The following is a 26,731-nucleotide window of genomic DNA, read 5'->3' on the forward strand; positions in this document are numbered from 1 at the left end:
TCCTCTCCTCCATGCGGTTCCTTGTTCTCCCAATCAATCCCTCCATGATTGAAGTTCCTCATGATGAGCAGATGGGTTTTATTTCTACAGGCAGCAGAGGCTGCCCCTCTCAATTATGTTATTAACTGCCATGTTGTTTCTGTCATACCCTGGCCTGGGTCTTCTGTCTTTTGGTTGAGGGTTATATATCACTGCTACTACTACTCTAGGTCCTCCCATTTTCAAGTTTCCTGTTATGTAGTCTCTAAACCCTTCACAGCCTGGGATAACCATCTCCTTGAAACTCCATTCCTTACTCAAGAGGAGGGCCACTCCGCCTCCTCCCCTACCCTCCCTCTCTTTCCTTATTACAGTGTAATTCTGGGTGAACCCCGCATTCGTTATGATTCCTGAGAGTTTTGTTTCCGTGAGTCCAATTACATCTGGGTTTGCTTCTTGTGCTCTTTCCCTAAGTTCACTCGCCTTGCTTGTAATCACATCTATGTTCATGTACATCACCTTGAAGCTGACTCTTTTCTATCCATCCTCAGTTTCTGTTGATTCCACTTGAGTAGGTAAACATGGAGGGTCTGGATGGTGAGGGGGAAGGGGGCCCCTGGGTTGTGAGGGGAGCTGAGAGTGAGGGAGGACCTGGGTTGTGGGGGGCTGGGAGGATCTGATTTGGAGAGGGTAGAGGCAAAGTCAGGGCATGGAGGGGTGGGGGAGAAGGGAGGGCTTGGGGTGAAGTGAGAGAAAAGGGGGGTTTGGCAGGGAAATGGGGGAGGGAGGGCATTGGGGGGGGGGTAAGGAAGGCTTTGGGGGAGGGGGGAGTAAAAAGGGCTTGTGGGAGCAGGAGAGACGAGAGGGTTTGGGGGGGTTGGGGAGAAGGGAGGACTTAGGGGGTGGGAGAGGAGGCAGAGGATAGGGGGCTGGGGGAGAAGGGAGGGCTTAGGTTGGCGGAGGAATGTAGGGGATTGGGCAGTTAGGGCTTCTAATGGGTGGGAGATAGGTGTTATCCTAATCCCACTGGGGCTGTTGAAACGCCTGTGGAGGGGTTCCCCACTCCTACATCCTCAAGTACATCTAGTTGAGTACATCCTAAAGCGATACATCTTGTCCTCCTCCTCCCTCTGTGTTACGTCTGCTCCCTGCCATGTTTGTTTCCAATTCCAGATGTCCAATCCAATGTGTGTGTGTTCACCTAGTTGTTGTGCTTGCGGGGGTTGAGCTCTGCTCTTTCAGCCCGCCTCTCAACTGTCAATCAACTGTTTCTACTACTACTATTTTTTTCCGCACCACACACACACACACCCCTGGAAGCAGCCCATGACAGCTGACTAACTCTCAGATACCAATTTACTGCTAGGTAACAGGCGCATAGGGTGAAGGAAACTCTGCCCATCGTTTCTCGCCAGCGCCGGGGATTGAACCCGGGACCACAGGATCACGTGTCTAGCGTGCTTTCCGCTTGGCCATCGGCTCCCTGTGTGTGTGTGCATGTGTGTGTGTGTGTGTTTGTGCGTGTGTATGCGTGTGCATGTGTGTACTCACCTAGTTGTACTCACCAAGTTGTGCTTGCGGGGGTCGAGCTCTTTGGTACCGCCTCTCAACTGTCAATAAACAGGTGTAAAGGTTCCTGAACCTATTGGACTCAATCATATCTACACTTGAAACTGTGTTTGGAGTCGGCCTCCACCCCATCACTTCCTAATGCATTCCATTTGTCAATCACTCTGACACTAAAAAAGTTCATTTTAATATCTCTGCAGCTCATTTGGGCACTGCTACTAGATAATAATTTTAGTTAATAACTTTCGGTTTTTGACTATTGGGAGTCATATTATCCGTAGTTAATTATTACACGGAATACTGATAATTTTAGAGAACCACATTCAATTCTCTAACATATTGGTAATAAGCGTGTCTAGATAGACATTATCTGATGCAATTTTGTTACTCGATGTCGTGAGAATTCTAGCACTAATGCGCAGATAAAAACTGTTAATTTATGTTGACATTACCGTTAGCGAAATTAATAGCTACTGTAGTTAGTATATAATAATAATGATGTATTATACAATGGTAATTTGTTAGTGTTGGAAATTTCCAACACCTGTGACTCATCTGAGTTTCCAGCTTCAACCCATGTCCACTCGTTCTGTTACTATTCCATGTGAACATTTCGTCTATGTCCACTCTGTCATTCCCCCTGAGTATTTTGTACGTTCCTATCATGTCCCCCCTCTTCCGTCTTCTTTCTAGTGTCGTAAAGTTCAGTTCCTTCAGGCGCTCCTCATATCCCATCCTTTGTAACTCTGGGACGCGTCTTGTTGCAAACCTCTGAACCTTTTTCAGTTACCTTATATGCTTCTTTGGATGGGTGACTCCATGATGAGGCGGCATACTCTAAGACTGGTCTCACATAGGCAGTGTAAAGCTCCCTAAATGCCTCCTTACTTAGGGTTCTGAATGATGTTCTAACTTTTGCCAGTGTAGAGTACGTTGCTGTCGTTACTCTATTTATATGTGCTTCAGGAGATAGATTAGGTGATACGTTTTTGCCCAGGTCTCTTTCACGCGTTGTTACAGGTAGGCTGTTCCCCTTCACTGTGTACTGTCCCTTTGGTCTCCTATCACCTAGTCCCATTTCCAGAACTTTACATTTGCTCTTGTTGAACTTTAGTAGACATTTCTCTGTCCATCTCTGCTACCTGTTCAGGTCCTCTTTGAGGATCCTGCAATCCTCATCTGTCACAACTCTTCTCATCAACTTTGCGTCATCCGCGAACATTGACATGTAGGACTCTACTCCTGTAACCATGTCGTTAATATATATTAGAAATAGAATTGATCCAAACATCGATCATTGATGTACTCCACTCGTTACTGTTCGCCAGTCCGACTTCTCGCTCCTTACCATAACTCTTTGGCTCCTTCTTGTTAGGTTGTTCCTTATCCATGCTAGGGCCTTTCCTCCCACCCCTGCCTGCCTCTCGAGTTTGAACAGCAGGTTAATGTGCAGTACTGTATCAAAGACTTTTTGCCAGTCAAGAAATATAGTCTGCCCAACCATCTCTGTCCTGTCTTATCCTAGTTGTTTCATCATAGAACTCCAAAAGGTTAGTCAGGCACAATTTCTCTTTCCAGAACCCATGTTCTGGAAAGGGAAATCGTGCCTGTTTGTTCACAAACCTAACGTTCTCCAGGTGTGCAACCAGTCGTAGCATAATTATTCTCTCAAGTATTTTGCAGGGGATGCTTGTCAATGATACAGGTCTATAGTTAAGTGTCTCCTCCGTATCACCTTTCTTGAAAATCGGTACGACATTTGCTTTCTTTCAGCAACTGGGCAATTCTCCCAACATAAGTGATTCATTAAAGATCATTGCCAGAGGCACGCTGAGAGCCTGCGCTGCTTCTTCTAGTATCTACGGTGAAACTTTGTCTGGTTCAACTGTTTTAGTTGCATCCAGGGTTGTCAACTGTTTCATTACCTCCTTTGCTGCCACCTCTATATCTGATAGTCTTTCATCTAGGGCAATCTCTTTTAACAATGGGAGCTGCTCAGGCTCAGTTGTGAACACTCCATGGAAACTAGCATTCAGTGCCATGCTGATTTCCTTCTCACTTTCAGTATATGCCCCCTCTGTTTTTCTTAGTCTTGTCACTTGGTCGTTCACCGACATTTTCTTCTTAAAGGAATGTAGTAATTTAGGTTGCTTTTTCGCTTTGATCGCAATATCGTTCTCATAGTTCCTTTCCGATGTTCGGCTTATGTTAATGTAATCGTTCCTAGCTCTGTTGCATCTGATCCTGTTGTCCTCTGTCCTTTGTCTTCGGTACTTCCTCCACTCCTACCAGCTGGCCATCTTTGCGTCCTGAAACTGTCTATTAAATCATTGGTTATTATATTCCCTCTTATTTTTTCACTTTACTGTTGGTATAAATCTCTCATCGGCCTCCTGGCATTTCCGTATGACTAGGTCCATCATATCTTGGACTCTTTTTCCTCTAATTTCTTCCTCCCACTGCACTTCTACCAGATATATCTCCCTTATCCTCCTGAAGTCCCCTTTCCTGAAGTCAACTCTCCTTTCCCAGATCTCTTGTCCCATGGTCATAAGTTTGAATTCCATCATGTAGTCAAAGACTAGGACACAGTGGTCGCTGGCCCCTAGAGGTATTTCATGCTCCAAATTCTCGATATCTTCTACGTTCTGGGTGAAAATCAGGCCTAATAGGCTCGGTGCATCTCCTCCTCTTTCCCTTGTGTCTTCCTTCACATGTTGTGTTAGGAAATTCCTGTCTATAACATCTTCTAACCTTGCTCCCCACGTTTCGTCCCCTCCATGGGGATTCCTTGCTCCCCAATTTATCTCTCCATGATTTAGGTCCCCCATGACCAGCAACTTCGCTCTCATTCTGTGAGCTAATGTTGCTGTCTTCTGCAGTTCATCTATGCATATCTTGTTGTTGTCATCATACTCCTTCCTTTGTCTTCTACTGTTTGGTGGGGGATTGTAGTTTACCAAGATCACAATCTTCCTCCCATCTGCTGTCAGAGTTCCATGTATGAAGCTTTTGCTCTCATTGGTAACCCGATTTCCCAGGTCTTCAAACTTCCATTTCCACTTTATTAGGCGTGCCACTGCCCCTCCCTGTCTCTTTGTCCTCTCTTTTCTTATCACCTGGTAGCCCTTTGGAAAGATTGCATCTGAGATCATGGCATTTATTTTAGTTTCCACAATTGTAACTATGTCAGGATCTGTTTTACTCACTCTCTCTTCTATCTCTTCTGCTTTATTAGATACCCCATCAGCATTGTTGCACCAAACCTTGAAATTCTTCATTGAAACTCTGGTACCAGAGTTCACCCTTTCTCTGGGGGTCTGGGAGGGGGGGATCTGGCAGGTGTCTGGGGGGTGAATGGGGGCTGGGGGGATCTAAGGGGTGGACGGAGTCTGGAGGGGGTGCTTGGGGGGCGAATGGGGGCTGGGCATCTAGGACGGAAGGTAGGAAGGTCTGGGGTAGAGCCTGGGTAGGTAGTTTTGGTGTAGAAAGGGCATACTTAGTTTGAAGATTAGGCATAGTCTGAGAGGAATAGAGGAGTTGGGAAGTAGCGTAATGTTGAGAGTCAGATAGAGGTGGAGAGGTTGGGGAGGGAGGAGAAGGATAGAGGGGGGTCGGGGGAAGAGTGGCAGATGGAACATGGATAGAGATAGTGGGAGGGAGGTTGTATTAGTCAAGGAAAACTCAGGGGTAGGTGTGGGCATTAGGGCAGAAGGGGGAAAAGAGAAATGGAGTAGGAGGTGGGTGGGTCCCTCCATCCCCCACGGGAGGTCCATGTGACCCCCCCCCCCCCTCGCAAGGGTAGAGGGTCACATGGAAGATGAGGGGATTAGGAGGGGTGAGGGCTGGGCCGTTTTGGGGGGTTGAGGGGATGAGGGCTGGGCGGGTTTTGGGGGTTGAGGGGATGAGGGCTGGTCAGGTTTGGGGGTTGAGGGGATGAGGGGGGGGCCTTGGAATGTGGGATGATTCAGATGGATTCGCATGCAATGGGGTCAGAGGAATCAGGGGAGGTGTTGGGGAGATAAGCAGGGGCAGGGAGGGCTGATTTCAGGAGGGAGTGACCTGGAAAGCAGGTGTGGGCTTGTTAGCACAGGGTGGGGCACGGGGTGGGTTACAACTGGGGTAGGTAACTACACTCAAATTTGAGGAGATATGTCGAGTACGGCTCACCCTGTGGGCTATCTGCTCATCTTTGGTCATGTATTTGTCAGTATTCACGTTGTAATAGTTTTCGCTACCTCTGAGTAAGTGCTTGTGTTGCAATATGTAATCCACAGCCTCCTTATTAGTGAACTGTACCAGGACAGATCGTTTCTTGTTACAGTTATACGCCCCAATGCGGCGGTGGATTCCCACCTCATTCCCCTGCTATCTCGGCTCTGATATCTCTCAAGATCCCCTGTAGCTCAAAATCTTCAATCTCAATCCCATCCTGCCTCGATGACGCATTGGCTTCAAGTAATCCATGGATTATGATTGACCTCCTCAGTGAAAGGTCATGTTGGTCGCCTTCCCCACTGGTTGACCCCCACCACTCCCACACTCACTACTAAATCTCCCACCACTCCCCCTCCCTTTGCCATGCTACCCTTATTCCTGCCAAATTCAGTTGTAAGCCTAGTTATCTCACTTTCCCATGCCACTCTGCTCTTCTTGATTTCTTCTTGAATATAGATGTGTGTGTGTACTCACCTAATTGTACTCACCTTATTGCGCTTGCGGGGGTTGAGCTCTGGCTCTTTGGTCCCGCCTCTCAACCGTCAATCAACTGGTGTACAGATTCCTGAGCCTACTGGGCTCTATCATATCTACATTTGAAACTGTGTATGGAGTCAGCCTCCACCACATCACTTCCTAGTGCATTCCATTTACTAACTACTCTGACACTGAAAAAGTTCTTTCTAATGTCTTTGTGGCTCATTTGGGTACTCAGCTTCCACCTGTGTCCTCTTGTTCGCGTCCCTCCAGTGTTGAATAGTTCATCCTTGTTTACCCGGTCGATTCCCCTGAGGATTTTGTAGGTTGTGATCATGTCCCTCCTTACTCTTCTGTCTTCCAGTGTCGTAAGGTGCATTTCCCGCAGCCTTTCCTCATAACTCATGCCTCTTAGTTCTGGGACTAGTCTAGTAGCATACCTTTGGACTTTTCCCAGCTTCGTCTTGTGCTTGACAAGGTACGGGCTCCATGCTGGGGCAGCATACTCCAGGATTGATCTTACATATGTGGTGTACAAGATTCTGAATGATTCCTTACACAGGTTCCTGAACGCCGTTCTGATGTTAGCCAGCCTCGCATATGCCACAGACGTTATTCTCTTTATGTGGGCTTCATGAGACAGGTTTGGTGTGATATCAACTCTTAGATCTTTCTCTCTGCCTGTTTCATTAAGTACTTCATCTCCTCTTCTGTATCCTGTGTCTGGCCTCCTATTTCCACTGCCTAGTTTCATTACTTTGCATTTACTCGGGTTGAACTTCAACAGCCATTTGTTGGACCATTCACTCAGTCTATCTAGGTCATCTTGTAGCCTCCTACTATCCTCCTCTGTTTGAATCCTCCTCATAATTTTTGCATCGTCGGCAAACATTGAGAGGAACGAATCTATACCCTCTGGGAGATCATTTAAATATACCAAAAACAGTATAGGTTCAAGGACTGACCCCTGCGGGACTCCACTTGTAACGTCTCGCCAATCTGAGACCTCACCCCTCATACAGACTCGTTGTCTCCTGTTGCTTAGGTACTCCTCTATCCACCGGAGTACTTTCCCTTTCACTCCAGCCTGCATCTCCAACTTTCGCACTAGCCTCTTGTGTGGCACTGTATCCAAGGCTTTTTGACAATCCAAAAATATGCAGTCTGCCCACCCTTCTCTTCTTGCCTTATTTTTGTTGCCTGGTCGTAGAATTCAAGTAACCCTATGAGGCAGGAGCTGCCATCCCTGAACCCATGTTGATGCTGTGTTACAAAGTTCCTTCGCTCCAGATGCTCCACTAGTTTTTTTCGCACAATCTTCTCCATCAGCTTGCATGGTATGCAGGTTAGGGACACTGGCCTGTAGTTCAGTGCCTCCTGTTTATCCCCTTTCTTGTATATCGGGACTACGTTAGCTGCTTTCCAAATATCTGGCAGTTTCCCTGTTGCCAGTGATTTGTTATACACTATGGAGAGTGGTAGGCACAGTTCTTCTGCTCCTTCCTTTAGAACCCAAGGGGAGATTCCATCTGGGCCAATAGCCTTTGTCACATCCAACTCTAGTAAACACTTCCTTACTTCCCCGCTGGTAATCTCAAAGTCTTCCAGTGGTTCCTGGTTAGCTATTCCCTCTCTTACCTCTGGAATTTCTCCTTGCTCTAAGGTGAAGACCTCCTGGAATATCTTATTCAATTCCTCACACACTTCCTTGTCCTTTCGCCCTCCTGGGCTAAGGTATGCTGAACTCTGTAGTTACTATATGAGTACCGGAACACTTGATGATATATTGGACTTGTATCCAAGATTGACCATGTAATATATCACTTATTCAATGTTATATTCAATATATCATTTATTCAATGTTATATGATGTAACTATATAACCTGAGCTTGTAAAAGCACCTTCATCACCTTCAGTGATTAAGTGCTTAATTGCACACTAGTTTCTTTATCAGCTATCTCACCCTGTCAGAGTAAATGAGACAGATGTATGTGAATGCATGTGTGTGTATATGTATGTATATGTATGGGTATAAAGTATATATGGAAGCTGATCAGAATTACATTTCACCTTTGTGAATGTACATTAATGACACTATGTAAAAGACACATCAAACACTTTATGTAGGGCATACGTAAATCTGTGTATCTATGTATTTACGTATGTAGGTTAGCTTAGCATTATAAAAGCACCGAATCACCTTCTGTGGTTGAGTGTTCAATAAACCCTTGAACTATATGTTTAACACTTCTCTAACCCTGTCCATGGAGGACAGAAGAAAATGTATATATGCTGGTTAGCATTGTAAATGTGTGGCCACGTCTGTGGTAGAAAATAATAATAAAAAAAAAAAAAAAAAAAAAAAAAAAAAAAAAAAAAACTTCCTTGTCATTTGTAGTGAATCCTTCCGCCCTTATCCTAAATTTCATAACCTGTTCTTTTACTGTTGTTTTTCTCCTGGTGTGGCTATGCAACAATTTAGGCTGAGTCTTTGCCTTGCTTGTGATGTCATTTTCGTATTGTCTTTCTGCCTCTCTTCTCATCTTGACATATTCATTCCTGGCATTCTGGTATCTTTCTCTGCTCTCCAGTGTCCTGTTATTCCTATAGTTTCTCCATGCCCTTTTACTTTGCTGCTTAGCTAGCCTACATCTCTGATTAAACCATGGGTTTCTCATCTTCATTTCTCTGTTTTCCTTTTGGACTGGGACAAACTGTGTGTGTGTGTGTGTGTGTGTGTGTGTGTGTGTGTGTGTGTGAGTAATTACCTAAATGTAGTTACAGGATGAGAGCCACGCTCGTGGTGTCCCGTCTTCCCAGCACTCTTTGTCATATAACGCTTAGTAACTACTGACGGTCTTGGCCTCCAACACCTTCTCACCTTACTTGTTCCAACCGTCTACCACTCTGTTTGCAAAAGTGAATTTTCTTTTATTTCTTCGGCATCTGTGTTTAGCTAGTTTAAATCTATGACCTCTTGTTCTTAAAGATCCAGATCTCAGGAAATCTTCCCTATCGATTTTATCAATTCCTGTTACTATTTTGTATGTAGTGATCATATCACCTCTTTTTCTTATGTCTTCTAGTTTTGGCATATTTAATGCCTCTAACCTCTCCTCGTAGCTCTTGCCCTTCTGTTCTGGGAGCCACTTAGTAGTATGTCTTTGCACCTTTTACAGTTTGTTGATGTGCTTCTTAGGATATGGGCACCACACAACCGCTGCATATTCTAGCTTTGGCCTAACAAAAGTCGTGAACAATTTCTTTAGTATATCGCCAACCATGTATTTGAAAGCAATTCTGAAGTTAGAAAGCGTGGCATAGGCTCCTCGCACAATATTCTTTATGCGGTCCTCAGGTGATAGTTTTATATCTAGAACCACCACTAGATCTCTTTCTTTATCAGAATTTTTTAAAGATTTCTCACATAATATATAGGTTGTGTGGGGTCAATGTTCCACATTCCATAACATGGCATTTATTTACATTAAATTCCATTTGCCAAGTGGTGCTCCATATATTTATTTTGTCCAGATCATCTCGAAGAGCATGACAATCATCTTAGTTTCTTATCCTTCCTATTATCTTAGCATCATCAGCAAACATGTTCATATAATTCTGTATACCAACTGGTAGATCATTTATGTAGACAATAAACATCACTGGTGCAAGAACTGAACCCTGTGGTACTCCACTTGTGACATTTCTCCAGTCCGATACATTGCCTCTGATCACTGCCCTCATTTTTCTATCGGTCAGAAAATTTTTCAGCCATGTTAGAAGCTTACCTGTCACCCCTCCACTATTTACCAGTTTCCAGATCACCCTCTTATGTGGAACTCTGTCGAAAGCATTTTTTTAGGTCCAGATAGATGCAGTCAACCCAACCGTCTCTTTCCTGTAATATCTCTGTTGCTCGATCATAGAAACTGAGTAAATTCGATACACAGGATCTTCCAGATCGAAAACCATACTGTCTGTTTGATATTATATAATTTATCTCCAGGTGTTCTACCCATTTAGTTTTTATTATTTTTTCTAATATTTTGACTATTACATTTGTCAATGATACAGGTCTATAATTAAGGGGATCTTCCCTGCTTCCACTTTTGTAGATTGGAACTATGTTAGCCTTTTTGCACACATCAGCTAAAACTCCTGTAAACAGGGAGCCTGAAAAATCAGTTGAAGTGGAATGCTGAGCTCAGGTGCACATTCTCTCAGAACCCATGGTGAAACTCCATCTGGACCAACTGCTGTGTTCTTACTGAGCTCCTTTAGCATTTTTTCCACTTCGTCTCTAGACACCTCTATGTGCTCTATGTTGTTCTCTGGAATTCTTATTGTGTCTGGTTCCCTGAAGATTTCATTTTGTACAAACACACTTTGGAACTTTTCGTTTAATGTTTCACACATTTCATTTTCATTTTCCGTGAATCTATTTCCCATTTTCATCCTCTGAATATTATCCTTTACCTGCAATTTGTTGTTTATGAATTTATAAAATAGACCTGGTTCTGTTTTACATTTGTCTGCAATCCCTTTTTCAAAATTTCTTTCTGCCTCTCTCCTCACTGCCGTGTAGTTGTCTCTCACATCTTTGTATCGCTGGTATATTTGGGGGTTTGGCCTCTTCCTGTATTGATTCCATTTTTGTGTCTTTTGGTCTCTAGCCCTCTCCCAATTTCTGTTGAACCAATCCTGTTTCCTAGTTCTGCATCTCTGTTTTGGTATAAATTCATTCACTTCCTTGCCTAGCAACAAGTCTGTCCAATTATACTCACTAAAATTTTTTCTGAGGTTGCCATAATGTCCTCTCCAAAAGCCAGGCTTTTCAATTGCATCAACCTTCTTATTTTCTTCCAGATTATAACGCATTGCATACTTTATTCCCAAAAAGACATGGTCACTTTTACCCAAGGGAGGAATGCACTGAATATGAAATATTTCTTCCTCCTTCCTGGTAAATATCAAACATAGCATGGAGGGAACGTCCCCTTCCCTCATCCTCGTAGCTTGTTTAACATGTTGATACAAGAATGTTTCCAGGATTAGGTCTACAAATTTACAGGTCCAAAAATCTTCTGTTTTAGCTTCATATGCTTCCCAATCTATGGATTTCAAGTTGAAGTCGCCAACTATCAACAGTCGTGATCATATCAACAGATATGATCTATAGTCATAGCGAGATCCGCACTCGCTATGATCTCTCTCATTATTGTTATAAGACCTTCTGGTTTACTATCTAGCTCCTAATTGGACCATGTGCTGCTTGGCGGTGGACTATATGCATTTATGATCATTAGTTTGTCATCCTCATGGCAGATCTCTAGTGCTATTATGTCAACTTGTGGATTGGTAGTCATTATTTCGTTCACCTTTAGGTGTTCTTTCACCAGCAAAGCAACGCCACCGCCTTTCCTAATTTTTCTGTCCTGTTTCCAAATTGAGTAGCCCCTTGGGAATATGACCTCATTTAAAATAACATCTTCAAGTTTTGTCTCCTTGAGTGCAACAATGTCTGGTGTCTGCAGCTGTATTACATCACTTAACTCCAGTATCTTCGATCTTACTCCATCTATGTTGGTGTATGCAATCTTGAGGAACTTGTTCCCCCTCTTCTTATTTTTCACTCCCCCTCTCTCTAATGATTTTGTTGGTTTGCCTTTATGTACCACTTTACTGGCCTACCTACCCCTATCACTTTGTAGAAAAAAGAATTGATTTCTTCTTCATTCCTGCTCTCATTTAAACGTTTTGCCTCGGCGAGGTTCAGTTTCAGCTTCTCCCTATCTTCTTTTGAAAGATCTCGTCTTTATGACCACACTTTCCCATCCTCATCACTTTGTAATTTTCTAGCATTCCTTAGTACTTCTTCCATCTGTTTGGCACAATTTAGGGTGATCCTCAGAGGTCGATCTTTGACACACACACACACACCTCTCGTCCCCCCCTCCCCTTCTACTTTCTTCTCACTTCAGTGGAAGGGTCGGATCGCCCCCACCCACCCATTTATCTCTCCCTTTATCACTCCCTTTCTCTCTCTCTCTCTTTCTCTCTCTCTTCCTCTCTCTCTCTCCCTCCCCCATCCCGCTCTGCCCTCCTGATAAATCGTATCACGGCACAACTATAGGAACAGGGGCAAGCATGGCAGCCAGAGGTACCAGGGGAACAGGGAAGAGCCAAGATGACGAAATGAAGGAAATGTTCGCCCAGTTTCTGGAGGACATCAAGAGTGAGATGCAAGAAATGATGCAGGAAATGAAGAACGAAATAAGCAACCTGAAAAGAGAGCTGACAGCAGCAAAGGAGGAGATTAGAGCCCTCAAAGAGAATGGTATCGAGACTGAGAATCAGAAAACCATCCAGGGAGAAGGTGGTAATAGTTTTTTGGATGAGAATGCCACAATAAAAGCAACATTTGCGGAAATACTCAAAAAAAAATAACTCTGAAGTAATGACTGCAGTGATGGAGGTGGCCATGAAAGCAGCCACCTCATAGGAAGTGGCACGCTCCACTAGCCAACTGCTGGAAAGGAACAGATCAGTGGTTGCTGTGGGTATTAAAGAGCAGGAAGGCTCTAATAGGACAGAGTGGAATGACAAGGAAAAAGCAGCAGTGAATGAAGTACTAAAGGTACTAGACATGGAAGAGGCTGAGCATAGCATTGAGATGGTTTTCAGGCTAGGTTGGTACAACAAAGACCGAGACCGAATGATAAAGATAGTGTTTGCAAACGAGAGCACAAAGGAGAAGATCCTATCAAGGAAGAGCTCCCTGAAAAATGTGGGAAAATTAAAAAATGTATTCCTCCAGAGAGACATGACAAGGGAGGAGAGAGCTGTGGCGGTAGAAGTAAGGAAGAGGCACAGGGCGAGAGGGGAAAACCAGGAAGTCATAGCTCCCAACATAACACCCCCAGAGACGAGGGGGAACCCACAACCAGCTACCCAGTAACATCAGAAGGGAGGACAACCCCGCCACCCTCCTCTGCATAGAAAACCCCCCTACCCCAAACCCTTCTGCCCCCACTCAAATGTTCAGCCAAATCTCCCTCCCCCACACCCAATCCCCACCCATCTACCACTCCCCTTCTCCCAAGTCCTCCTTCCCGTCCTCCCTCCCCTTTCACCCCATACCCTCCCTGTCCCTTCCCCTTCACTGGATCCCCCGCCCCTCATCCCAGTATCCTCTGAGACCCTGTTATCCGCCTCACAGGTCCTCACACCCATGGAACAGCCTCCCCCACCAGCAGAACACTCACCAAGGAGGCGATTTGAGAAGGGACAGAAGAAAGTGAGTCTCAAAGCGATGTACACTAACATAGATGGAATTACAAATAAAGCAAATGAGCTTGGAGAATGGGTACTAGAGGAAAACTCAGACATAATAGCCCTCACAAAAACAAAGCTCACGAAAACGATAACAAACGCAGTGTTCCCACAGGACTATTATGTTATGAGGAAAGAGAGGGAAGGAAGAGGTGGGGTGGTGTAGCTCTGCTGGTAAAAAAAGGCTGGGATTTTGAGGAGATGGATATTCAGGGCTGTGAAGGTTTCAGTGACTACATAGCAGGTACTGTAACAAATGGAGGGAAAAAAATTATAGTCGTAGTCATATATATAATCCACCACCAAATGACAGAAGACCTATACAGAAATATGATAGAAACAACATGGCCACCATTAACATAATAGAAAGAGCAGCTTCTGTTGTTAGCAGGAATGGATCTGGTCTACTAATTATGGGAGACTTCAACCATGGGAAGATAGATTGGAAGAACAGAGACCCGCATGGAGGATGAGAAACATGGAGAGCTAAGCTGCTGGACGTGGCAACAAGAAACTTTCTAAGCCAGCGCATCAAAGAACCAACAAGAATGAGAGGAGAAGATGAACCAGCAATGATTAATTTGATATTTACCCTAAATGAGTGGGATTTGGGAAGTTAAGATGGAAGCGCCCTTGGGAATGAGTGACCACAGTGTATTGAACTTTGATTACCTGGTAGAGCTAGGACTTATCTCCCCCCCAAAAGAACTAGGAATCAAAAGGCTGGCATACCGAAAGGGGAATTATGAACAGATGAGAAGTTTACCAAGTGAAATACCTTGGCACAGACCTCAGAGATAAGTCTGTACAGGGTATGATGGACTATGTTACCCAAAAGTATCAAGAGGCAGTAAACAGGTTCATCCCGGCCGAAAGGAAAAAATCCGAGAAGCAACAGAAGAATCCATGGTATAATAGGGCATGTATGGAAGCAAAGAAACTGAACAAATGAGCGTGGAGGAACTTCCGGAATAACAGAACACCAGAAAGCAGAAAGAGATACCAGAGAACAAGGAATGAGTACGTCTGGATGAGAAGAGAAGCAGAGAAAAGTTTTGAAAATGATATAGCAAACAAAGCCAAGACCGAACCAAAGCTACTCCACAGTCACATCAGAAGGAAAACAACAGTAAAAGAACAGGTATTGAAACTTCGAACAGGCGAGGACAGGTATACAGAGAATGACAGAGAGGTGTGTGAACAACTCAACAAGAGGTTCCAGGAGGTCTTCACAATAGAACAAAGTGAGGTCACTGTGCTAGGAGAAAGGGAGGTAAACCAGGCGGCCTTGGAAGAGTTTGAAATTACGAGAGAGGAGGTGAAGAGACACCTGCTGGATCTGGATGTTAGAAAAGCTGTTGGTCCAGATGGGATCTCACCATGGATACTGAAAGAGTGTGCAGAGGCACTTTGCTTGCCACTCTCCATAGTGTATAGTAAGTCACTGGAGACGGGAAAGGAGACGGTGATGGAGAAGAACGTGAGAAAAAACTTGGTAACACATCTGGAGAGAAGGGACTTCGTGACAAATCGCCAACATGGGTTCAGGGAGGGTAAATCTTGCCTTACAGGCTTGATAGAGTTCTACGGACAGGTGACAAAGATTAAGCAAGAAAGAGAGGGCTGGGCGGACTGCATTTTCTTGGATTGTCAGAAAGCCTTTGACACAGTACCGCATAAGAGGCTGGTACATAAGCTGGAGAGACAGGCAGGTGTAGCTGGTAAGGTGCTCCAGTGGATAAGGGAGTATCTAAGCAATAGGAAGCAGAGAGTTACAGTGAGGGGTGAGACCTCCGATTGGCGTGAAGTCACCAGTGGAGTCCCACAGGGATCTGTACTCTGTCCTATCTTGTTTCTGATATATGTAAATGATCTCCCGGAGGGTATCGATTCATTTCTCTCAATGTTTGCGTACGATGCTAAATTTATGAGAAGGATTAAAACAGAAGAGGACTGTTTGAGGCTTCAAGAAGACCTAGACAAGCTGAAGGAATGGTCGAACAAATGGTTGTTAGAGTTTAACCCAACCAAATGTAATGTAATGGAGATAGGTGTAGGGAGCAGGAGGCCAGATACAAGGTATCATCTAGGAGAGGAAATTCTTCAGGAGTCAGAGAAGGAAAAAGACTTGGTGGTTGATATCACGCCAGACCTGTCTCCTGCAGCACATATCAAGCGGATAACATCAGTGGCATATGCCAGGCTGGCCAACATACGAACGGTATTCAGAAACTTGTTTAAAGAATCATTCAGAACTTTGTATACCACATATGTCAGACCAATCCTGGAGTATGCAGTCCCAGCATGGAGTCCATATCTAGTCAAGGATAAGACTAACCTGGAAAAGGTTCAAAGGTTTGCCACCAGACTAGTACCCGAGCTGAGAGGTATGAGCTACGAGGAGAGACTATGGGAATTAAACCTCACTTCGCTGGAAGACAGAAGAGTTAGGGGGGGACATGATCACCACATTCAAGATTCTGAAGGGAATTGATAGGGTAGATAAAGACAGTCTATTTAACACAAGGGGAACACGCACAAGGGGACACAGGTGGAAACTGAGTGCCCAAATGAGCCACAGAGATATTAGAAAGAACTTTTTTAGTGTCAGAGTGGTTGACAAATGGAATGCATTAGGAAGTGATGTGGTGGAGGCTGACTCCATACACAGTTTCAAGTGTAGATATGATAGAGCCCAATAGGCTCAGGAATCTATACACCTGTTGATTGACGGTTGAGAGGCAGGACCAAAGAGCCAGAGCTCAACCCCCGCAAACACAACTAGGTGAGTACAACTAGGTGAGTACACCTCAAAGGTGTGTGTGTGTGTGTGTGTGTGTGTGTGTGTGTGTGTGTGTGTGTGTGTGTGTGTGTGTGTGCTCACTTAATTGTATTCACCTTATTGTGCTTGCGAGAGTTGAGCTTTGGCTCTTTGGTCCCGCCTCTCAACCGTCAATCAACAGGTGTACAGATTCCTGAGCCTACTCGGCTCTATCCTATCTACATTTGAAACTGTGTATGGAGTCAGCCTCCACCACATCACTTCCTAGTGCATTCCATTTATTAACTACTCTGACACTGAAAAAATTCTTTCTAACGTCTCTGTTGCTCATCTGGGTACTAAGTTTCCACTTGTGTCCCATGTTCGTGTCCCACCCGTGCTGAAGAGTTTATCTTTGTCCACCCTGTCAATTCCCCTGAGAATTTTGTAGGTGGTTATCATGTCTCCCCTTACTCTTTTGTTTTCCAGGGATGTGAGGTTCAGCTCCTTTAGCCTTTCCTCGTAGCTCATTCCTCTCAGTTCCGGGACGAGCCTGGTGGCATACCGCTGAATCTTCTCTAACTTTGTCTTGCGTTTAACTAGGTATGGACTCCAGGCTGGAGCTGCATACTCCAGGATTGGTCTTACAGAAGTGGTATACAGGGTCCTGAACGATTCCTTACACAAGTTTCTAAAGGCAGTTCTTATGTTGGCCAGTCTAGCATATGCCGCTGATGATATTCTTTTGATGTGGGCCTCTGGGGACAGGTTCGGTGTGATATCAACCCCCAAATCATTCTCTCTATTTGACTTTTGTAGGATTTCACCTCCCAGATGATACCTTGTGTTCAGCCTCCTGCTCCCTTCGCCAAATTTCATTACCTTACACTTCCCCGACCAGGCGACAAAAAATAAGCAAGAAAGAAAAGAGTGGGCAGACAGCATTTGCTTAGACTGTCAGAAAACCTTTGACACAGTACTCCATAGAAGGTTGCTACAAAAGTAGGAGAAACAGACATGCATAAAAGGTAAGGTTCTCCAGTGGATAAGGGAGTATCTAAGCAACAGGAAACAGCGAGTAACTGAGAGGGTATCAATATGTAAGTGTGGTACGTGAGTATTAGGCCTTCAATTAGATGATCTTTGTTGTTTACCTTTATTGTAATTCTCTGAAGCTGCGTTCCCAGAGACGCAAATTCTTTAAGTGCCTGTATTTCTTCTCCCTTTTTTACTTCTCGCCTCCTCCCAGCTCTTCCTGCAGTATAGAACAGACTCCCACTAGTTCATCCATGCTTTTCCAAAGTTCTACTATGCTAACTGCTCTCCGTAGCTACTCATTTTGCGTTTCTTTAATGCCATAAATCTTGTCCATATGGTTAGGCTTATACCCTTCCATCGTTCTATATCGATCATGTCCTTCACTCTTTGCTATCCCTATGAAATCCTAGCAAAATTGCAGGTAGTCTAGCTGAGAATGGCTTGCATTAATTGCATAACAACTCACCCTTCAGATGACACTTATATACGTAGTGGTAGTTCCTGGTCAGTGCCGCTGTACGGGCAAGTGATGAGATGGTTGGTGTGGAAGCTGGTGAAGCTGGTGGTAGTTGTGTCTAGTCTTCTCGACGGTCCCTTTCCTACTGGTCTCTTCACAGTGCGTTACAACCAGGGGCGCAGTGCCAATATTATTGGTGCCGGAGCTCTGGTGGGCCTGACAAAAGACTGTCATTTCCTATCTTGTTTCTATATATGTCACACGTCTTAAACCCTTCGAAGTGCAGAGCGTTACATCACACAGGTGTTGTCTAAACACCTGAACAGTGATACAAGTTAGACTTCAAAGCACCATTACTTTCTGAATTGCACATGGACCCAGTTTGAACATTTGAACTAGAAAATCTTTATAGGTTAGGTTAGGTTAGGTTAGGTAGCCGAAAAAGTTAGGTTAGGTTAGGTTAGGTAGGTTAGGTAGTCGAAAAACAGTTAATTCATGAAAACTTGGCTTATTAGGCAAATCGGGCCTTGCATAGTAGGCTGAGAAGTGCGTTCTGGCTACTAGGTACGACTTATATATATATATATATATATATATATATATATATATATATATATATATATATATATATATATATGTAATATAACAATTTAAATATTATTGAATCTTTAAAATAACGAAGAAATATCATAACATTATTAAATTATTGGTGATATAATACTAATATTTTCCTGCCACGATCAACCATCAGCCACTAGCCATTATCTCCCTTTCCTCTCATTCTCTCTCCCTTTCCCCTCATCCTCTCTCCCTTTCCCCTCATCCTCTCTCCCTTTCCCCTCATCCTCTCTCCCTTTCCCCTCGTCCTCTTTCCCTTTCCCTCATCCTCTCTCCCTTTCCCCTCATCCTCCCTCCCTTTCTCTCATTCTCTCTCCCTTTCCCCTCATCCTCCCTCCCTTTCTCTCATCCTCTCTCCCTTTCCCCTCATCCTCCCTCCCTTTCCCTTCATCCTCTCTCCCTTTCCCTCATCCTCTCTCCCTTTCCCCTCATCCTCTCTCCCTTCCTCCATTCCATCATCTACTTGTAGAGGTGCTGGAGCAGCGCTCTGGCAGCACTGCTACACTGGTTGCGACACTTTCTTCAAAACACACTATTTCTGATTTGTTTTTTCAACATTGTTGTTTGGCTTCGGTCAGCTTGCCAAATATTTGTTAACTTGTAATCATTTTTTCACTGCGATATTGCCTGCTTGTCCCTCGTATATTAATAGACAACACAGGAGCTGCCCAGCCCACACACCCCACCACCGTTCAGGTGCTGGTGGAAGATAGTGGTGTGTGTATTTACTGTACTATTTGTATTTACTATTTCTAACCAATCTATTTTCCCTCTAATGTATCTATTACATATATTTATCTCAGAAACACTCACACACACACACACACACACACACATACACACACACACACACACACACACACACACACACACACACACACACACACACACACACACACACACACACACACACACACACACACACATTTTTTTACTGCGATATTGCCTGCTTGTCCCTCGCATATTAATAGACAACACAGGAGCTGCCCAGCCCAAACACCCCACCACCGTTCAGGTGCTGGTGGAAGATAGTGGTGTGTGAATTACGAGGAAAGCCTGCGGGAAATGCACCTTACGACACTGGAAGACAGAAGAGTAAGGGGAGACATGATCACAACCTACAAAATCCTCAGAGGAATCGACCGGGTAATCAAGAATAAACTATTCAACACTGGTGGGACGCGAACAAGGGGACACAGGTGGAAACTGAGTACCCACCTGAGCCACAGAGACGTTAGAAGGAACTTTTTCAGTGTCAGAGTAGTTAACGGATGGAATGCATTAGGCAGTGATGTGGTGGAGGCTGACGCCATGCACAGTTTTAAATGTAGATATGATAGAGCCCAGTAGGCTCAGGAATCTGTACACCAGTTGATTGACAGTTGAGAGGTGGGACCAAAGAGCCAAAGCTCAACCCCTGCAAGCACAAATAGGTGAGTACAAATAGGTGAGTACACACACCTTAATGAGAAGAGTTGTGACAGATGAGGATTGTAGGATCCTCCAAGAGGACTTAAACAGGTTGCAGAGATGGTCAGGGAAATGGCTACTGGAGTTCAACACCAGTAAATGTAAAGTTATGGAAATAGGATCAAATGATAGGCGACCAGAGGGACAGTACACAACGAAGGGGAACTGCCTACCTGTAACGATTCGAGAAAGAGACCTGGGAGTGGATGTGACACCTAATCTAACTCCTGAGGCACAAATAAATAGGATAACGACAGCAGCTTACTCTACACTGGCGAAAATTAGAACATTCAGAAACCTAAGTGAGGAGGCTTTTAGGGTGCTTTACACTGCCTACGTGAGACTAGTCTTAGAGTATGCCGCACCATCATCGAGCCCCCACCTGAAGAAACACATAAGGAAACTGGAGAAGGTTCAGAGGTTTGCTACGAGGCATGTCCCAGAGTTACGAGAGATGGGATATGAAGAGCGTTTGAAAGAACTGAACCTTACGACACTAGAGAAAAGAAGGGAGAGAGGAGATATGATAGGGACATATAAAATACTCTGGTGAATTGACAAAGTGGAAATAGATGAAATGTTCACACGTAATAATAACAGAATGAGGGGACATGGGTGGAATCTGGAAACTCAGATGAGTCACAGAGATGTTAGGAAGTTTTCTTTTAGCGTGAGAGTAGTGGAAAAATGGAATGCACTTGGGGAATAGGTTGTGGAAGCAAACTCTATTCATACTTTTAAAATTAGGTATGATAGGGAAATGGACAGGAGTCATTGCTGTAAACAACCGATGGCTGGAAAGGCGGGATCCAAGAGTCAATGCTCGATCCTGCAAACCCAAATAGGTGAGTACATACACACACACACACACACACACACACACACACAATTAGGTGAGTACACACACACACACACACACACTTGTGTGTGTGTGTGTGAATCTTGTGTTGTGACCATCGTGTTGGGTGGCCACGGGTTGGGTGCTCCTGGTTCACTAGTGGAGTGGGAGGGGTAATCAGGCAACTTCGAAGTGAAAAAGTGTGTACAAGTGAATGAAAAAAAACTTGGGTTTTGACCAAAGTCATAAGGTAGTGAAGAAAAACAGTTTAAGTAGCGTAATTGAAAATAGTTGATGAAGTACTGTGGCAGTGTGCAGTGTGGAGCAGACCTCACCGACCTCTGACCGTGACCTCACCCCCGGCAGCAACCCTCCTACCACCACATGGGGAGACGCTTGGAGATTCACTCACCTATTGTGTTAACAGGACGGTAAGATACTTGGAACCCCTGTGGGTAAGGTTGCATTATAGCAATGACTAGGTCAGGAAGGGCGTCTAGATCCAGCAGTATTTTGATTGAAGAAGATAGGTTTGTGGAGAAGATGTTTGGATAGATGATCTAATCCAGGGGATTAAATGTGAAGTCTTTAATAAGATACAGGACGAGGTTCAAAGACTCAAACAAGAGTTTATGAATTATATTCAAGAGGAAATCAGGAAGAGCAGGGTAGAATGGCAAGGAGAAATATCTAGGCTTACTAATGAATTTGGCAGGAATAAGGGAAGCTTGGCAGGGGAAGGGGGAGTAGTAGTAGGTGGAGTAGCGGGAGTGGGAGGGTTGGGGGTCAACCAGGGCAACCCGTTCTCGCAAATTTAATAAGTCAATATTGACTTATTAAATATGTGCATAGGTGACATACTTAACATAATAGATACCCTTAAAAAGATTCATAGAAAACACCGACCTTACCTAATCTACTTAGTATGTTAAGATAAGCATCTTATTGCTTCGTAATTACAATTATTACCTAACTTATAATAGGTATAGGTTAAGTAATAATTGTAATTACGAAGCAATAAGATGCTTATCTTAAGATACTAACAAGGTTAGGTAAGGTCGGTGTTTTCTATGAATCTTTTTAAGGGTATCTATTATGTTTAGTATATCACCTATGCACGTAGTTAATAAGTCAATATTGACTTTACGAATTTGCGAGAACGGGTTGACCAGGGAGGGGGCCACCAGCATGACCCTGAACTGAGAAAGAGGACAATCATAATCCATGGATTGCTTGAAGCCAGGGCACAATCGAGGCAGGAAAGGATGGAGATTGAGGATTTGGAGATACAGGGGATCTTGAGAGACATGAGAGCCCAGATGGCAGGGAATGAGGTGCAAGTCCAACGACGCATTGGGCCATACAACTGTAACAGGAAACGACCTGTCCTGGTACAGTTCACTAACGAAGAGGCAGTGGATTACATACTGCATCACAAACACTTACTCAGAGGTAGCGAAAATTACTACAACGTATATATTGACAAATTCATGACGAAGGAGGAGCAGATAGCCAGCCCACATAGCAAGCAAACAACAATACAACTATTCCCATTTGAGCGTAGATACACACCCCAATGCAAATCCACCCCATGCTAACCAGCTCACACCTTCTCAGATCACTCCCTCCCCAAATCAGCCTTCCCTGCCCCTGCTTATCTCCCCAACACCTTCCTTGACCCCTTTGACCCCACTGCAGTCAAATTCATCCCACATTCCAAGGACCCCCTCATCACCTCAACCCCCAAAACCTGTCCAGCCCTCACCCCCTCAACCACCAAAACCCACCCAGCCCTCATCCCCTCAACCCCAAAAACCCACCCAGCCCTCATCCCCTCAACCCCCAAAACCTACCCAGCCTTCACCCCTCCTCACCCCCTCTCCTTCCATGTGAACCCCACCCTTCCGAGGGGGGTGGGAGGTTCCCCCCACCCCCTCTATCCTTCCTCCTCCCAACCTCCCAACTCCCAACCTTACGCTATCTCCCAACCCCTCTATTCCTATCAGACCCTCCCTAATCTTCAGACCCAGTATGCCCTTCCTACTCCAGACCTACCTACCCAGGCCTTACCCCAGACCCTCCTACCTACCTTCCTAGAAGTCCAGCCCCCATTAGCCCCCCATTAGCCCCCCAAGCACCCCTCCTGACCTCTTTCACCCCCCATACACCCCTTGGACCCCCCAGACACCCCTCGGATCCCCCCGGACATCCCACGGATCCTCCCCGCCCCCAGTCATCCCCCAGACACCCCCCAGATCCCCCAGGTCCCCCCTGCCCCCAGTCACCCCCCAAACACCCCCCAGATCCCACCAAACCCCCAGAGAAAGGGAGAACTCTGGTACAAGAGTTTCCATGAAGAATCTCAAGGTTTGGTACCCCAATGCTGATGGGGTATCTAATAAAGCAGAAGAGATAAAAGAAAGAGTGAGTGAAGCAGATCCTGACATAGTTGCAATTGTGGAAACTAAAATTAATGACATGATCTCAGATGCAATCTTTCCTCAAGGGTACCAGGTGATACAAAAAGAGAGGACACAGAGACAGGGAGGGGGAGTAGCACTCCTAATAAATCGGAAATGGAAGTTTGAAGACCTGGGAAATCGGGTTACCAATGAGTGCACAAGCTTCATACATGGAACTCTGACAGTAGATGGGAGGAAGATTGTGATCTTGGTAATCTACAATCCCCCACCAAACAGTAGAAGACCCAGGCAGGAGTATGATGACAACAACAAGGCATGTATAGATGAACTGCAGAAGGCAGCAACACTAGCCCACAGAATACGAGCAAAGCTGCTGATCATGGGGGGACTTAAATCATGGAGAGATAAATTGGGAATCAAGGAATCCCCATGGAAAGGACGAAATATGGGGAGCAAAATTAGTAGATGTTATAGACAGGAATTTCCTAACACAACATGCGAAGGAAGACACAAGGGAAAGAGGAGGAGATGCACCGAGCCTATTAGATCTGATTTTCACCCAGAACGTAGAAGATATCGAGAATTTAGAGCATGAAATACCTCTAGGGGCCAGCGACCACTGTGTCCTAGTCTTTGACTACATGATGGAATTCAAACTTATGACCATGGGACAAGAGATCTGGGAAAGGAGAGTTGACTACAGGAAAGGGGACTATAAGAGGATAAGGGACTATCTGGGTGAAGTGCAGTGGGAGGAAGAAATTAGAGGAAAAACAGTCCAAGATATGATGGACCTAGTCATACAGAAATGCCAGGAGGCCGAAGAGAGATTTATACCAACAGTACAGGGAAAAAATAAGAAGGAATATAATAACCCATGGTTTAATAGACAGTATCAGGAAGCAAAAATGGCCAGCAGGCGGGAGTGGAGGAAGTACAGAAGACAAAGGACAGAGGACAACAGGATCAGATGCAACAGAGCTAGAAACGATTACATTAACATGAGACGAACATCGGAAAGGGTCTATGAGAACGATATTGCAATCAATGCGAAAAAACAACCTAAGTTATTACACAGTCATATAAGAAGAAAAATGTCGGTGAACGACCAAGTGACAAGACTAAGTAAGACAGAGGGGGCATATACTGAAAGTGACAAGGAAATCTGCGAGGCGGTGAATGCCAGTTTCCATGGAGTGTTCACTACCAAGGCTGAGCAGCTCCTATTGTTGAAAGGGGTTACCCTAGATGAAAGACTATCAGATATAGAGGTGACAGCAGAGGAGGTAATGAAACAGTTGACAACTCTAGATGCAACTAAAGCAGTTGGACCAGACAAAGTATCACTGTGGATACTAGAAGAAGCAGCGCAGGCCCTCAGCGTGCCTCTGGCCATGATCTCTAATGAGTCACTTATGTCGGATGAATTGCCCAGTTGCTGGAAGAAGGCAAATGTCGTGCCGATCTTCAAGAAAGCGATAAGGAGGAGGCACTTAACTATAGACCTGTATCACTGACAAGCATCCCCTGTAAAATACTGGAAAGAATAATTAGGCTACGACTGGTTGCACACCTGGAGAACATTAGGTTTGTGAACAAACATCAACATTGGTTTCTGGACAGGGAAATCGTGCCTAACAAACCTTCTGGAATTCTGTGATAAAATAATGAGGATAAGACAGGACAGAGATGGTTGGGCAGACTGCATATTTCTGGACTGCCAAAAAGCTTTTGATACAGTACTGCACATGAGAGTGCTGTTCAAGCTCGAGAGGCAGGCGGGGGTGGGGGGAAAGGTCCTAGCATGGATAAGGAACTACCTAACAGGAAGGAGCCAAAGAGTTACGGTAAGGGGCGAGAAGTTGGACTGGCGAACAGTAACAAGTGGAGTACCACAAGGATCGGTGCTGGGACCAATTCTATTTCTTGTATATGTTAACAACATGTTTACAGGCGTAGAGTCCTACGTGTCGATGTTTGCGGATGACGCAAAGTTGATGAGAAGAGTTGTGACAGATGAGGATTGCAGGATCCTCCAAGAGGACCTGAACAGGTTGCAGAGATAGTCAGAGAAATGGCTACTGGATTTCAACACGTGCAAATGTAAAGTTAAGGAAATGAGACTAAGAGATAGGAGACCAAAGGGACAGTACACAATGAAGGGGAACAGCCTACCTGTGACGACGCGCGAAAGAGACCTGGGTGTGGACGTAACACCTAATCTATCTCCTGAGGCACATATAAACAGGATAACGACAGCAGCGTACTCTACACTGGCAAAAGTTAGAACATCATTCAGAAACCTAAGTAAGGAGGCAGTTAGGGTGCTTTATACTGCCTACATGAGGCCAGTCTTAGAGTATGCCACCTCATCATGGAGTCCCCATCTGAAGAAGCATATAATGAAACTGGAAAAGGTTCAGAGGTTTGCAACGAGACTCGTCCCAGAGCTACGAGGGATGGGGTATGAGAAGCGCCTGAGAGAACTGTGCCTTACAACACTAGAAAGAAAAAGGGAGAGGGGGGACATGATAGGAACGTATAAAATACTCAGAGGGATTGACAGAGTGGACATAGAGGAAATGTTCACAAGGAATAGTAACAGAACGAGGGGACATGGGTGGAAGCTTGAAACTCAGATGAGTCACAGAGATGTTAGGAAGTTTTCTTTTAGCGTGAGAGTAGTGGGAAAATGGAATGCACTTCAGGAACAGGTTGTGGAAGCAAATACTATTCATAATTTTAAAACCAGGTATGATAGGGAAATGGGACAGGAGTCATTGCTGTAAACAACCGATACTCGAAAGGCGGGATCCAAGAGTCAATGCTCGATCCTGCAGACACAACTAGATGAGTACACATAAATATTTTTGTATTTACTACTTCTAACCAATCTATTTTCCCTCTATTGTATCTATTACATATATTTATCTCAGAAACACACACACACACACACACACTGCATGCATTAGGAAGTGATGAGGTGGAGGCTGACTCCATACACAGTTTCAAGTGTAGATATGATAGAGCCCAATAGGCTCAGGAATCTGTACACCTGTTGATTGACGGTTGAGAGGCGGCACCAAAGAGCCAGCGCTCAACCCCCGCAAACACAACTAGGTGAGTACACTTTGAGTTCAGTTCAGCCAGCCATGGAGGGAGGGTCGCTGGGGTCACGCGCTACAATAAACGCCAAAATTTTGGGTTAATTAAGGCTACAGTGACAGATCACAGATCTGGGGGTATCACAAAGCGTATAACCGCCGCGAATAGGAAAGAAAAAATACAGTGTTATCACCAGAACTCTGTGTTAAACAGTGAATTCACAAGCCAGGCCACGTGGGAAGGCCCACGAGGCTTTGTTTACATATTGGGTCAAGTGATCAGTGGTACAGTGAATTGGTGAGCTGTAACCAACAGACACATCGATACAGTGACTGACTCCAGAGATTTGTGTTAGATAGAGAAGAACCACCATCATCAATCTACTGGATTAGTGCATCACCACGTGGGAGGCGATGACGGATCACTTCGTCATCCAGCATCGTAA

The sequence above is a fragment of the Procambarus clarkii genome, chromosome 35 (genome assembly GCF_040958095.1).
Source record: "Procambarus clarkii isolate CNS0578487 chromosome 35, FALCON_Pclarkii_2.0, whole genome shotgun sequence".
NCBI lineage: Eukaryota > Metazoa > Arthropoda > Malacostraca > Decapoda > Cambaridae > Procambarus > Procambarus clarkii.